We start from the raw sequence: 15,955 nt of genomic DNA, 5'->3' as shown, positions 1-15,955 counted from the left end.
GAACGGAGCCAATAAAGAAGTTAGGCTTAAGCCCCTCCTAAAATTTTGCGTATTATTTATAGGTTTAAAATTTGGATAGGTTAAAATACAGCTGTAATGATGCTAATTTTTTTTATAGTGTTTGGAATATTAAATAAAAAAATACTAATTTCAAATGACATATATTTAATTAATGATTATATTTTTTTTTATTGAGTAGAATAAAAAAAGAATATGATAAATATTAAATATTTCAGTTATTAATTTATTAGATTATGACATTGTTTGACTAAGTTTATGATTTTGCTTGTAACTAAAAGCATAAGAAAAAATATCTTTTATGAGTAAATTAAGAATTATGAAAATTATTCTAATTTAAAAAATAACTTTTCAAAAATACTTTTGGAAATGACTTTTATTTTTTACCCACACTTCCAAAATGACTTGTTTAATTGTAGAAGCAAAAAAAGAGCTTATAGAAGCTTAGCCAAATATGTTGTTGTATAAAAAAAATATATATAATATTTTAATTTTAATTTTTTAAATTATATAAGGGTATAAGTGACAATATATAATTGAGAAAATTACATAGTACACCATATTAGTTTTTTTTTTTTTCATTTATACGAACTAACAAAGTTTTTTTTTCTTTTTTACGTTGTCGGTTATATTTTTACACAAATACGATGTTCAGTCGGCCGCCTACGGTGCCATTTTCTGCAAAGATTGAAGGAGTGTCGAGGTCTTTGTTCTCGTTACCTATCTCCATTCTTGAATGGGTTTATATTAGCAGAGTTCCCCAATATTTCTTAAAAGTATCACTTAAGTCCCTACATTTTATTTTGTATCACTTAGGTCTCCAAACTTAATAAATGTGTATCACATAGATTCTTTTTTTTGGAAAACAATTTATATAATGTGCAACAAAAAATGATTTATGACCCAGTTAATCACAAAAAAACTAACTAGATCATAAATTACTCTGTACTAAGTCATAAATCATTTTTCGATGTACATTCTGAAAAATTATTTTCCAACAGATGTAATCTATATGATACACATTTAGTAAGTTTGTGAACTTAATAGATACAAAATAAAGTTTGGGACCTAACTTATACTTTAAAAAAAAATTAGGGACTTTTGCTAATATAAACCCTTCCCCAATTCTATAAGTAAACACACCACCATACTCAAATAAGACAAAAGTTGACTTGATAGTGTACATTTTCCTCAATTGTACACAACAAAAACAACAATTCTTTTCTAGAACAAGGAAATAATAATAGTAAGTTTCGTGTCTTTCAATTAACTACTACACGTATGTCAATATATGAATATTATCTTGTTAAAATTGAACCTACCGATAATATCTTTTCTTAATTTTTAGCTTATTTTATCGAGATAATGTTTTTTTCCTTTAACAAACTAATTTTTTTTTAATGATTTCCTACAATATCTTATATTTTTTGGTAAATTTATGTTAATGACTAGTAATATAATATAGACAAAAGAATGGAAGTTGTTATATGAACCTCTCTCAGTCTCTGAGAAGAAGATATTAGAACCCGGCCATGTCTCTCATAATCTCCCTATGGGAGACGTGAGATATTTGCGTATTAAAAAAAAACATAAGATGCACTAGCCAATTGCCCAAAAATATCTCACTCCCTCCTCTATAGGTTTTTCTTTTACAACCCTCTCTCATAAATAAATAAATTAAGGGTAGGTAAGTACCTTGTATTTTTGTAAAGTATTATTTTAGTACCATATGTTTATCAATAATGCTCATTTGATATCATATATTTTAAAAGCATACATATTTGATACATTTTATTTTGAAATCGTACATATTTGATATCTTAAATTCAAATTTAGTTAATTAATTTTGTCAATTTAATCAAGTTGCTCTTAATTATATGAGTTCTAAATGGAGATGGAAAAAAAATCCGGCAGGTCGGAGCCCTAACCCGACGGGGCGCCCCTGATCCGAATATAACTGGGGTAATAACGGGATGGGTCGAGATCCGACCCGACCCGCTAGCAATTGAAGCGGATCGGATCACGACCCGAGTCGGTTGTTGTTGTTTTTTTTTTTTTGTAATAAAGAGTTTTTTTTAAATCTAATTACTACCACTATTTAGGGTGATTCATGATCCAAATATATATATAAATAAGACAAAATATATTTAAAAAATTAGTCTTTCTTCTATTAAAGAAAAAAAAAACCTTACTGGGTCAGGTCTGACCCGCTCCATCACATCCAGGGCGGGTCTGACCCGACCCGCATCAAATGCCTTAATAGGGCGGGTTAGGTCGGGGCATAAGCTTAGCGGGTCGGGGTGGATCTTTAACGGGGCAGAACCGACCCGCCCCATTTACATCCCTAGTTCTAAAATTAAATTTAACTACTTAATTACATATAAATGATGATTATTTGGTTATATTGATAAAATTTTATTTATCAAATCTGAGTTTAAAGTATTAAATATGTATGATTTTAAAATAAAATCTACTATTTCAAATAATAAAATGATATTTTAAAAAACATAGAATACCCTATTCATAAAACCCTATTCATTCCCAGATCTCCTCTGGTGCAGCCGTCTCCATCTTTCTGTCTAACTCCTCTGCTATTTTCTCTTTCTCTTAACAGGTATATTAATTATTTTCTATATAGATAGCTAAATAAATACACACCCGATAGGGAAAGAAAGGCAAAGCTGGAAACTTGAGAAGATATAGACCATGGCCGAAGTTGAAGCAAAGAACATTTGTGCCAGTGAGAGATGGAGTCTTCAGGGGAAAACAGCTCTGGTCACCGGTGGATCTCGTGGCATAGGGTATGTAACTTAATATGTATATACATTTATATATATATATATGATTAATTTGGCTATAGTATATATTAGTGCTGAACTAATATAAATACAAAACTTGTGTTTTAGGCATGCCATAGTGGAAGAACTAGCAAGATTTGGAGCCATAGTTCACACGTGTTGTCGCAAGGAAAGTGAGTTGGAGCAGTGTTTGGAAGAGTGGAAAAAGAAGGGTTTCAAAGTAACTGGTTCAGTGTGTGATGTCTTATACAGAGACCAAAGAGAGAAACTTATGGAAACTGTGTCTTCTATTTTCCAAGGAAAGCTCAACATCCTTGTAAGTGTGATCCATAATTATTGCAAACCATACAAGAAAAAAATAATGTTATATAGGATGTGTCACCATTAATCATATTACTCCCAAAGAATACTCCCCTACTATATATCACAACAAATAATGATTTAAAAATTTGATTAATTGAATAATTTCAAATTTTGATTAATATATAACGGTTGAAACATACTATTACTTTCCTAATATAATTTACAATAACTATTGGCTGTACATTTCCTACATTTGTTTTTTTAATGACATGACAACTTCATTTACTTTTAATCAAAATTAATTAATGGAAAAGACTATTTCAAAAAAAAAAAATTAATGGAAAAGACATATATCCTTACTAAAAAAATTCAATAATTTTGTCCTTTTTAAAATAAAAGCCATATATAAATTTGTTTATTATAACATTTCTATTAATGTGTCAAAAAATTAATGCCTACACCTATAGAGGCTTTTTTTTTTTTTTTGGCAAGAAACCTCTAGAGTTGGGCATAGAGATCATTTTGGAATTTTATTAAAATTTGAATGTCAAGTTTGACTCAAAATAAAAACGCAATTATCTTTGTTCTTGTCAATTTATTTTCTTGAGTTTCAGGTAAATAATGCAGGGGTTTTAATACAAAAGAATTCCACAGACTTCACTGCTGAAGATATTTCGACTGTAATGGGAACCAACTTTGAGTCTGGTTTCCATTTTTCACAATTGAGTTATCCTCTTTTTAAAGCTTCTGAAATGGAAGCATTGTCTTCAATTCTTCCATCGCTGGAGTGACGGCTCTTCCAGCTTGTTCTATCTACGGGGCAACCAAAGGTATATAATAAGAGTAATGATATGTGTACCCAAAATATACACATAAATATTACATACAGTGATATGGCAGTTTAGTCTAGCCAATCATATTTATTAAAACTGTGACCTGTTATTTTAAAAAGTAGTAACACGTTACTATGTGTAATATTTTTGTGCATATTTTGAGTGCAGATATCATTATTCATATAATAAATATGTACATATTTGGAATAGGTTTCATAAAAACATATTTTTACACACATGTATATACTAATTGTATACTATCAAATTAGATAAAACTTATCTAATAAAAATTAATATCTTAAAAGAAAAAAACTTTTACGTAAAGGCCATATTAGATTCTGACATAAATTAGAAAGATGTCAAAAGTTATTATGTCATTAAGTTTTAGATAGGAGTTATTACGTGAAAGTATTCCATGCAAGAAGGAGAAACAAACACAAAAAGCTAAAAGCAATATCATCACAATAGCGGTTCTACTAATCCAACAACGCCAAATGATATTACAATCACATTGTACTAATCCACAATAGCTAAAAGGAAATATTGCCCTGAATATAATCAAAAAGACCTAAATCTTTTTTTCAAATTGGGACAGGAAATGTAACTTTAAAATTGAAGATCATAATCTAAGAGTTAAAATAAGGGTTTATACTTTTTGAACATTTTGTTTTGTCTCATTACTTATTTGAACTCTGTGTTTTGATAAATTATTTTTTGGATTTTATGTTTTATAAATTGGTTGAAATAGAACCCTAAATCTAATTTTGGTCAAAATTTTCTTAACTGAATTCACAAATAATTCAGAACAAAAATAAAATTATTCTGCTTTAAAATTATGTTATTATATTTAATTTTTTTTCTTTATCAAAATTGAGTTTAAATCTCTATTTGAACAATTTTACAAAATATAAGAACTAAAAATTAATTTTTGAAAATATAAAATTCAAACAAATAATAAAAAAAATAATGTGTACAAAAAGGTATATACCCTTAAAACAAGTAACTATTAAATAACTGAGGAACTGAATATTCAAATAATCATTTTGATGGGCCGTTCAAATTTGTTTTATATTTGCACAATTTTTAAAGTTTTATTGGACTGGACATTTATGTCCAAGCAACAATTGAGTCCCTTAAAAGGGGGACTACATTAACTTGCTTTTTTTAGTCTCATGCGATGGCTTGTTTTTTTTTATTCTTATAACTAGTTTGTTTAATATATATATATATTATTTAAAAATGATAAATTTTAAAGTTAGTTTTAAAAATAATAAATTCTGTCTACCATCAAATTTTATTGAAATAAATTTTTATTTTTTTTATCTATTTTGATTGTTTTTTTAAATATTTAAATTTATATTATATTTACCATTAAATTTTTTAAAATATTATTTAGTTTCAAGAATTTTTTTTTTTAAATTTATTTTAAAATATTTATTTATACTATTTCTTTTAGTAAAAAATTAATTTAATAAAATTACAAATTTATCAAAAAGAATTATTTTAGTTCAACTCCAAAACTACATATATATATATATGTTGATATTCCTTTAAATAGTCTCCAACCCAACCTCATATTATACACCATTTAGTTGTATCTGAACAATGACACGGCATATATGTTGTGTGCACTATTCACACAGCAAAAGATTGTTTTTTCCTTATTTTAATATATATATCACATCTCTTTTTTAAAAAATAAATATATTTATATCTTATAAATATTATTTTATTAAAAAATAATATAATAATAAAGAATATATTTTTTTGTTTAATTTTTGGTATTGTGGTTGGAATGGAAAAAAATATAATGCTAAAATTTTTAGTTTTGGTGTTGGTGTAACACTATATATGGTGTTATGGGTTGGACATACCCTTAGTCTTGTACTACACCAAACACAGATGACGCCAGCAACTGAATGTTACCACATGCAGAGATTAAGAGCATATCCAACTCATAACACTATATATGGTGTTACACCAATACCAAAACTATAAAGAATTTTAGCATCATATTTTTTTTCTATTCCAACTACAACACCAAAACTTACACCAAAATATATATTCTTTATTATTATATTATTTTTTAAAAACATATAATTATAATACATGTACATTTAACAAGTTTTATTAGTATTATATTTAAAAAGTAAAAAAATATACTAAATAATTTTTTGTCCTGGTTTATAGTGCCACTTCAAATTTGAGGGGTTAGTGTATATATTAGCATATATATTGTGTAATATACCTTCGGTTGGTTGGAAGACAATTGGTGTAAAATCACAAAAAATTTGGTGATTCTGTTCGGTTGCTGTTGGCCTAACTCCTACAGTTCTACAAATGTTGTCACTCAGCTGTACATCTAATGTCATTAATGATGAAGAGATGAGTTTGAGAGAGAAAGAGAGATATGGGGAGATGTGGCTGAGAGCTAGCTCCTATGTTTGGTCGAAGAGAAAAAAAAAGGAGAAAAAAGTAGAGGGAAAAAGAAAATTCTGCTAGTTTGGTTGGAAAGAAAAAAAAAATAAAAGATAAAAATAGATAGAAAAAGAATAAGTGAATCCCACCAAAAAATTTCAACCACTCACTTAAAGAAAAAAGTATAGAATTTTTTTTTACAATATGTGTCTGAATTAGATTACTTATTTATTTTTATTTTTAATTCAAAATAAACTCCTATAAAATTATTATTGCAATATCACTTTTATATTATTTTCTTTATCTTTCTTTATACCAAATAAGAAAAATACATTTTCTTTCTATCATATCTCTCTCCTACTTTTTCTATCTATCCATTTTTCTTGGGGTTTTTTTGTTTTCTTTTTTAATACTAATAAATTGATTAGTGAAAAGTAAGAATTGGAGGCTTTTTTTATTTATTAATTTTAATATTTTACGTAGTGTAGTGTTTGAAAAAAAAACTAAATGAAATAAGAAAAGTAGAAAATAATAGAAAAGAAAAAGTAAAGTTGCAGCTTTATACCTGCATGTAGGGTATGCTGCGCTTTAATTTCTGGATTTTGTTTCTAAATTTGTTGATATTCTTAGTTGGTCAACTATGGAGGTGGCACAGGGATGGTGAGGAGATGGGGGACAATCAAATCCTCACTTTCTAGTTTTGGTATAGAAAAAAAATCTCAATTCTAGATCTGTTTTGTTACCAATTTTGAAAAATGAAATTGAGATCTTTACAATTATATTACTTATAACATAAAATAATCACTTAAATCACATGCATAATTTTATTTACAAAAATACATTACCCCATCTTCTAAAAATACCATATTTAAAAAATAATATACTTGAATTGGGAACATTTTCGAAATTCTGAATTTTCCATTTTTTTGTGTTTTCAAAAATAATATTTTGGTTACTTATAATTATGATAAGTTGCAAATTAGTTATTTTTTCACAAAAATATTTATTTTCAAAAGTATATTATTTTATATACATTTTGGTTACTTCAAAAATTTATTTGCTGAAATTTTTTTATCTTAAAATATTGTTTAGTTTTTTTAGGTTATATTATAGTGTCTTATTATTTAAGATATTTTTACAATACTTTCAATTTTGTTTTAGGAACTAATGAATTACAATAAAGTATAACAAATTGTTATATAGTTTATTATCAAAAATTATTTTTAGTATACTATATATTCTTTTTTTAAATGAAAAGTTGTAATTCACGTTTTAGTCACTAATATAATTTATATGTAAATAATAGTATTTCTTTTATTAATCAAACAAAAAATAAACTTAAAAGTTAATTTCGTATTATAAAAAAAATTACACATTTTGGTTTTTTATTATGAATTTTTGTTTAACCAAATTAGAAAGCAACTACATAGTGATTTTTTAAATACAATAAAGAAAAATTGGTTAACAATATATAAAAGAAACTAAAAGGTTACTTTTAATTCCGGTCATCTTCTCCGGTAACGGCTAAAAATTTTTGCTCCCCACATATCAAAATGACAATATTGAATAGTAGGTCGCGATGATACCACTCGTGAGCCCAAACCACTAGCGATGTTGCTAGAATTTTATTTTTAAGTTTTGGGGAAGATGGTATAAAGAAAAAAGAGAAACTAGAAAGTGATAGATTTGAAGAAATAAAAAAATAGTAAAAAAACTTGTTATAAGATACAGATTAAAAAACTTATAAATAATTATTTGTAGGTGATTTTTTAAAATAAATTTCAAATCATGTTGAAGGATGTAATTTATAGAATAAAATTTGTGTATAGGCTTATAATTTTTTTTGTTAAATCTAATTATGTGTCTTTTATTAATTAAATATACTTATAATCAACAAAAAATAATTAAAATTAATAAACTTATTATAATCAAGAGTATTATGGGCATAATGAAAAATATGTTGACCAAATTCGAGGTGAATGTATCATTTTTAACTGATTTTCAAAATTGATGATAACGAATTAGTAATATAAGTAATAAAGGGTATCATAACGATACTTTACTTAAAAACAAGTTACTAAACATACAAATTCCCTATTTTATTTTATTTTATTTCATTTATATTTTTATTATTTCAACATAATTTATTTTAACAATTTGTAGGAGCATTGAATCAAATTACAAAGAACTTAGCCTGCGAATGGGCAAAGGACAACATTCGTGTGAACACAGTTGCTCCTGGATTTACTAGAACCACCATGTTGGATGGATTTCCAGTAAGTATTCTTCTACTTTCTTTCTTTTTCTTTTTCTTTTGTTATATTTTTATTTCTCAATCATTATTAAAATTATACATATCTAACTATGGTAACTATGCTTTCCACATCACAACAAATGATGCCTCGTAGTCGTAATATTTCGAATTTTCGGTCTTTTCTATTAGATTTACATAGCGGCTAACTTCAGTAGTGAATAGTAAAAATTTGGCCACTTTTTTTCTTCTGCAAAAACTAAATCTACACCCAGTATGATCTCAGGGCTTGTATTAATGTGATCTAGGGAAAGTAACAATTTATTTAATAAATAATTTATATATAGGGTAATGAACTTCACTTTAACTCCCATCAATTGGACTCTCAGTGTTTTTGATTCGTGAACAGTTTGTCGACGCGATTTTTTTTATAACGGTGTATATTGTAATTATTTAGAGCATCATGTAAATTTTCAGAAAATTCCGAATAGTTTACATTACCGAAAACTAAGCTCAAACATGTTGTTGCACGCGTGACTAATTTTTTTATGCGCATAGAAAACAACATTTTTGAACCTAATTCTCGGTACTGTAAACTATTCGGAATTTTCTGAAAATTTACAGGAAGCTCCAAATAGCTACAATATACACGGTTAGAAAAAAAAATATTGCCAAAAACTATTCACAGATCGAGAACAGTGAGAACCCTACCGGTAGGGCTTAAAGTGAAGTCCCTATAAAAGAATTGTCATATATATATATACTAGATACAAGGAACATACTTAATTAGTTTTATTTATAGAATTCATTAATTATTTTTATTAAATTTATAGTAATGCCATATAAATTTAAAATATATATCTTATTTTAATAAAATAATTTACTTTTTTTTGTTTAAGTTTATGTTTGTTTTAGTTTTTGAATTTGTGAATGACAACAAAAGATTATATATTATATATTTAATGTAATATTAAATAATATATGTGAATTTTAAATTTAAATTTCTTGCTAGTTTTAAAAAAAAAAAACATTTTGTTGCTAATTGACAGTGGATTATAGTATATGTTTAATATGGTATTATTCTAATAAGTGAGTTTAAGTTTAATTAAATTTTATTTAAGTTATAAAACATATAATTTTATTATTTTTAAATAATTATCATTGTAAAATATCTAAAAAAATATATTATTTTAATTTATTTAATTATTTATTATTTTTTATATCTAAAAATATCATATTTTAATTTGTTTAATTTTTTTATCATTTTTAAATAATTATCATTGTAAAATATCTCAAAAATATCATATTTTAATTTTTTTAATTAATTTTTTTATTTTATTTAAGTTTAAGTGTTTACAAACTACTGTTAAATATAAAAATATTCCATTAAATATTATAATATTCCGTTAAAATTAACTTTACAAAAATAAAAGATCATTAAAACAAAAAAATTTCGTTATCTACGAACTTATTATATAAAAGAGATATTACTAAATTGAATCCAGTGTGCATACAACCACCATTTTTATATTATTAATTATGTAGTGGATGATAATTTCATTTTTTTCATTTATTTATTATCGGTTCATTTTTTATATCCTTATTTAATTTTGTATTTAATTTTTCATTAATTTTTCTCTCTTATTTTTTTCTTACATCGCTTTCTATTCTTATATTTTCTCAATTTTTATCTCCTCAATTCTTCTCTGGTTACTTTCTCACTTTGTATTTTTCTTTATTTTTTTCTTTTACATTTTATCTCATTATTTAAATTTTTAAAAGACTTTCCTCTTTATACATATATTTATTAATTTTTTTATTTAAGATTTGTTTATAAAATAAAATTTCTTAAAAAATATTAACCAAAAAGCTGTTATTATTTAAAAACTACAAATTTTGGTTTTTGTTCTTATTTTTAAAAATACTATCCAATTCTAAGAAATACGTTGGCTTGATTGATTGAGGATTAAAAAACAATATATTTGTTGTTAATTTAATTTGAAAAGACCTATTTTAAAAATAATATTTTGACATTTCAAACTTTTTATTGGTTTGTCTTTTTATATCTAAAATAAAAGTGGGTCCCATTTGTTTTGAGTCTAAAAGTTGTGGATTTATAAATAACGATAAAGTATGGTTTCTTAGTTTTAAGTGTAAATGCTATTTGATTTTCAAAATTTTTTTTTCATTTGTTTTTTAAAATAGCCTATTACGTAGGCCCATTTATATTTTAAGTATCTGTTTGGATTGGAACCAATCACACGTGAGAAACATATGCATGATAAATATTACTCACAATAAGAACTAGATAAATTATAAGAAATGGTCCAAAATAAAGTCATAAAAAAGTTAATATTCTCATTTTTTAAATTGTAGATAAATGACCATTTTACATTGTTGATTACCTAAATTACCATTTTTTATAATTTATTTATTTATTTAGGAATGTATGACTTTAATATAGTGGTATATGTATATTAGTTTTGTTTAATTAGTTTTTATTTTAAAGTTATATTGATTTTTTAAGTTTTTTATAGGTTGTTGGTATATTATTTTTCAATTAGTGTATATATTTTTTGTGGTATGGTATATAATTTTTTTTTTGTGATATTTAATTTCTATTTTATTATACATAGTGGTAGTATATAATTTTATATCATGGTATATACATTTTAATGGTAGTATATAACTTTGTTAGTATAGTATATACATTTTTGAGTAATAATTTTGTAAGTTTTGATGGTATATTATTTTTCAACTCAGTATATATATTTTGTGGTATGGTATATCATTCAACAACCCATAAAAAACGAAAAAAAAATCAAAATAACTTTAAAATAAAAACTAATTAAACAAAACTAATATACATATACAATAATATTAAAATATTTAGAATAAAATAGTAATTTGTTAAAAGGTGTATTTGGTAATATGTGATATTAAATAGATGATTAGGCTATTTTACTACAAAATTAAAAACATGGACATTTACTTACTTTCACACAACATTAAAAGTCATTTTGCACCATGCCCCTAAGAACTATGTCTCTATAAACAAAGATCTACATTTATGGTATTACTAAAAATTTAATTAGTTACAAGTACAGAATATAAACCTGGAGAAAGAAAAAAGTGAGACTCAATTTTTTTACATGGTTCACAGAGAGAGTGAACCAAAATGGACTCCCAAGCTTCTATCAAGGAAGATGGTTACCCAAATCTTCTTCACACTTCTGCAGTTCTTCCAATAAAGAAATAAAACAATTAAACTGAGTAACCAAATCTTTCCAAAATAGACATAAGAAATTAAACCAAGGTCACAATTTACAACTTTTGGTAACTGAAGGTTTCTATTATGATAAATGGAAATAAGGAAATATGATGACACAATATTATTTCATGTAATATGCCATAATTAATCACACCCAAAATATTGCACATTCTTCCTCGAAGAAATTTGCATGAAAATGGGAAAAAAAATCTGTCGTTCCCAGTTTTCTATCTCCTCTATGTCCCACCAATTATTGTAAGACACCTCATTTATTTATATAGTGTTAATATAGTTAGGAAAAGAGAAAGTTGTAAATAATTTAAATATATATTAAATAAATGAGATATCTTAAAATAATTGGTAGGACATGAAAGGGACAAGAAAATAGGGACATCAGATTTTTTTTTTTGAAAATGGTACCAATAAAAATGAAAATTGAAAGTTTCAGGAAACATAATAATTTAATTAAATAAGTGAATAAATTTTGATTATCTGGCAAGATAAATTCATAAACCCCCACTCCATAGCAATATTATTTTGGAGGGTAAATATTTATTCGATACTTTGTGTTTTATCGAAATAAATACTTGGTACCCTATGTTTTCAATAATGCTCATCTGGTATCGTGCAATTTGAAATTGTACATATTTGGTACCCTAGACTCAAATTTGATCAGTAAAATTTTATTAATATGACCAAATTGTCCTCAGTTATATGTAAGGGTACCAAATGTGTACGATTTCAAATTACAGGGTACCAAATGAGCATTATTGAAAATATAAGGTACTAAATCTTTATTTCGATAAAACACAGAATTCCAAATGATTATTTACCATTTGAAACAATTGTCACAAAAAGGAAAAGAAAAAAATTAAGGGTATTTAGCATGATTGTCCTTAATTTGAATTGTACTTGATTTAACAATTTGGTCTCTGAACTATCAAATGTAGTAATTAAGTCCCCAAACATTAGCAATTAAATCCTTGTATGTGATTTACTATTTTTTTATGAAAAATATTACCAAAGTAGCAAGATCTCTAATTTTCTATTTTGGCAATGCCATACAATCTTTTTTGTCCAAAATTATTATATAAATTTCTAAATCACGCATAGCTCAAAGAAACAAATGCCTATAAAAAAATTGAGTAATTTGAATTTGAATAAAAATTACCATGAGATGCAATTTTGAACCTCACAAGTAAGAGAGAAATTTTATATTCACTAACTAACTACTTTATATTATTTGTTATGTCTTTTCAAAAATATATTTTTATTGGTCATTGAAATTAATTTTAAAGGGATTGTGTATTTTGTGAGAACAAAGTCTAAACACAAAAATGATTTGATAAATCTATTAAAACTCATATCATACATCCCATACTTGATAATAATTTTTTTTTTTTTTTTTCAACACAGGAAGATGATAATAAAGAAAAAAGTTATCATGTAGGCCAATTAATTGATCGAACTCCCATGAGGCGAAAAGCAGAGCCTAATGACATTTCCTCTGTGGTGGCTTTTCTTTGTCTGCCTGCTGCTTCATATGTGACAGGCCAAGTTATCTGTGTTGATGGTGGATTTACTGTCAATGGCTTCCCAAACCCATCTCAAGTTGAACACTAACTTTATTATATGTTTGTATCTGTGTAACTCTCTAAACTAAATTAACATTTCATGTATGTTTCTTTGGCACTTATATGTGCTTGACAATAAGCTTTATGAAATATCATCCTATTGCCCATCTTAAATGGCAAAAAACAAAAAATATTTTGAATGGTTAATATTTTTTCTATGCTTGATGACATTGTGCAACACAGTGACGGAGTCAGGATTAAAATATAAGCGGGGCCAAAAAAAATTAACGGAGATTATACTAATATATATACAAAATATATAAATGTATAATTTTTTTTTTAATTTTAGAGGGGCCAACATATATTTTTATGTTAGAGAATATATTTTATTGCTAAATGGAAAAGTAGAAAAACCAAAATATAATTCTATGCAAAGAATACAATAGACAAGATAATTGATTAAATAAATATTACAACTCAATTATTCAAAATACAAGTAAATAGAAATAAGAGAAGGAAGAGAATTATAAGAACTAAAACCCTAAAACAAAATATACCAATAAATATGTAAATAAGAATAAGAGAAGAGGATTACAAACTCAATACACTAATAATACAAGAAAAACAACAGAATGAAAAGATCAATGGAAAACACAAACTCACACTCAAACAAAGTATAGAGTAGTGGGGATCACCAACTTAAACAAGGTTCAAAACCTTTGTCCAAAAGCTTATTTCCCCCTATTCTCTAAGCACTAAGGGATCTCTCTAGGAAATAGCTCTCTGAAATTATCAAGCCTCTATGGTGTATTTTCTAGCCAAGTGCTTTGTGGATGAAAAATTGTGTGTCTTACAAGTGAGCATTAGACTCCTATTTATAGAATTTGAGATACCCATTTGAATTTCAAATTCCACCAACCCCATGGCTGTTACCAATGTTTAATTGGATGTTTATGGAATAAAAATGGAGATTTGAGAGTTATTTGGGATGTTAAAACCCTTCAATTTGGAAAAAACTGAAAAACCAAATAGGCTGTCAGCCTCACTGGTTGCGGCCAAGACTTTTTAGTGGCCGCAGCCACTGGCTTTTGTCCCCCAGGCCACGGCCACAGGCTATTTTCAGCACAAAAAAAGTCATTTTTCCAAAACGTCCCAAATCCTTTCCCACATGATTGTGTAACCTCCAAACACCTATTGGGAGTTAAAAACATGTCTCCAACAACCATATTTCATCATGACTTTGTGAAATCCAATCTCAAATGTGTAACATATAATATACACATTATTGGATAATGTTTGGGAGTTACAAATTTGTAATTGATTTTGTAACTCCAAAATATGTCACATTTGGACACATATGTGTCTAATTTTGTGACTCTCAATAATATGTTACAAGGTGTGACAAATCACATTTTGTCACATTATTTAATCTAATATTATATTATATGAAATAATATAACATTTTACATATACTTATACTAAATTATTTCAAAAATAAATTGTGCGAAAATATAAATAAAAAAGTTGGAGATTCATGGTCACTCCAGTCCCTCTAGCTCCGTCATTGTAAGATACTAACTAACCTATTTATATTGTTAATAACTCAAATGTATAACAATCATTCTAAACAACCCTACATATTATGATCTCTTTTGGGGATTAGGATATGATAATAAGAAGAAAAGAGATTCTCTGCTAAGTGGATTAATTAGTAGTATGCCTGATATTGCCAAACACATTTTCTTCTTTCCTTTAAAATTGTAAGAGGTTAATTGCATGGTTGGACTATTATTTTCAATACACTCTCTAATTACATAATCAAAGCACAAGATAAAAACTACTCAATCCCAATACACTTTTCCAAACATGGCCCAGAGATAATTCTTATGAGAATATCTAATAAAAGAGTAAGAGACGACTCTTTGAATGATGAAACTTTTCTTTAGTGGATGATGGAGAAGAAGTTGAGGTAGGAATTCCATCTCTAATTATGTTGAAATGAAATTGGTGGCCCACTCATTTTTTTTAGTTTGTAGTATGGTATGATTGGTATAGTATACAAATTCAATTAAAAATCGTTTGACCTACAATAATAATTGATTGATATAATATATTTTTTTAAATAAAATTAAAATCAGTATTTTAATTTTGTAGTTTAAAATAAAAAACAATAAAATCATGTTTTCTCATTCTAAATCATTGTATCATAAAATCCTACAAATTTATCATTTTTTTATATTTTCAGATTCTCTACCAATCACATATTCAATTTTTTAAAACTCAAAAATAGATTTTAGATACTGAACCAATTATATTTTCAAAAACATATTTTCAGACTATAAATTCAGATTTTTATTCCAGAAACACACTTTTTTAAAATACAGTTTTCCAATTACAAATCAATTAGACCCTTATATATTTATTAATTTAATTTTTTATATTATTATTTTGCAAGCATAAAATTATGTTAAAAAAATTAGCCGTATAAT

General features: G+C 25.8%; 1 pseudogene; it reads left to right on the top strand.

The window, feature by feature from the left end:
* The first annotated feature begins 2,598 nt into the window (after positions 1-2,598).
* LOC133801334 (tropinone reductase 1-like) lies at positions 2,599-3,979 on the top strand (annotated as a pseudogene).
* Positions 3,980-15,955: the final 11,976 nt, after the last annotated feature.

This window comes from Humulus lupulus, chromosome 9, assembly GCF_963169125.1.
Source record: "Humulus lupulus chromosome 9, drHumLupu1.1, whole genome shotgun sequence".
NCBI lineage: Eukaryota > Viridiplantae > Streptophyta > Magnoliopsida > Rosales > Cannabaceae > Humulus > Humulus lupulus.
Note: the sequence above shows the minus strand (reverse complement) of the source record. Positions and strands in the feature narration are given on the sequence as shown.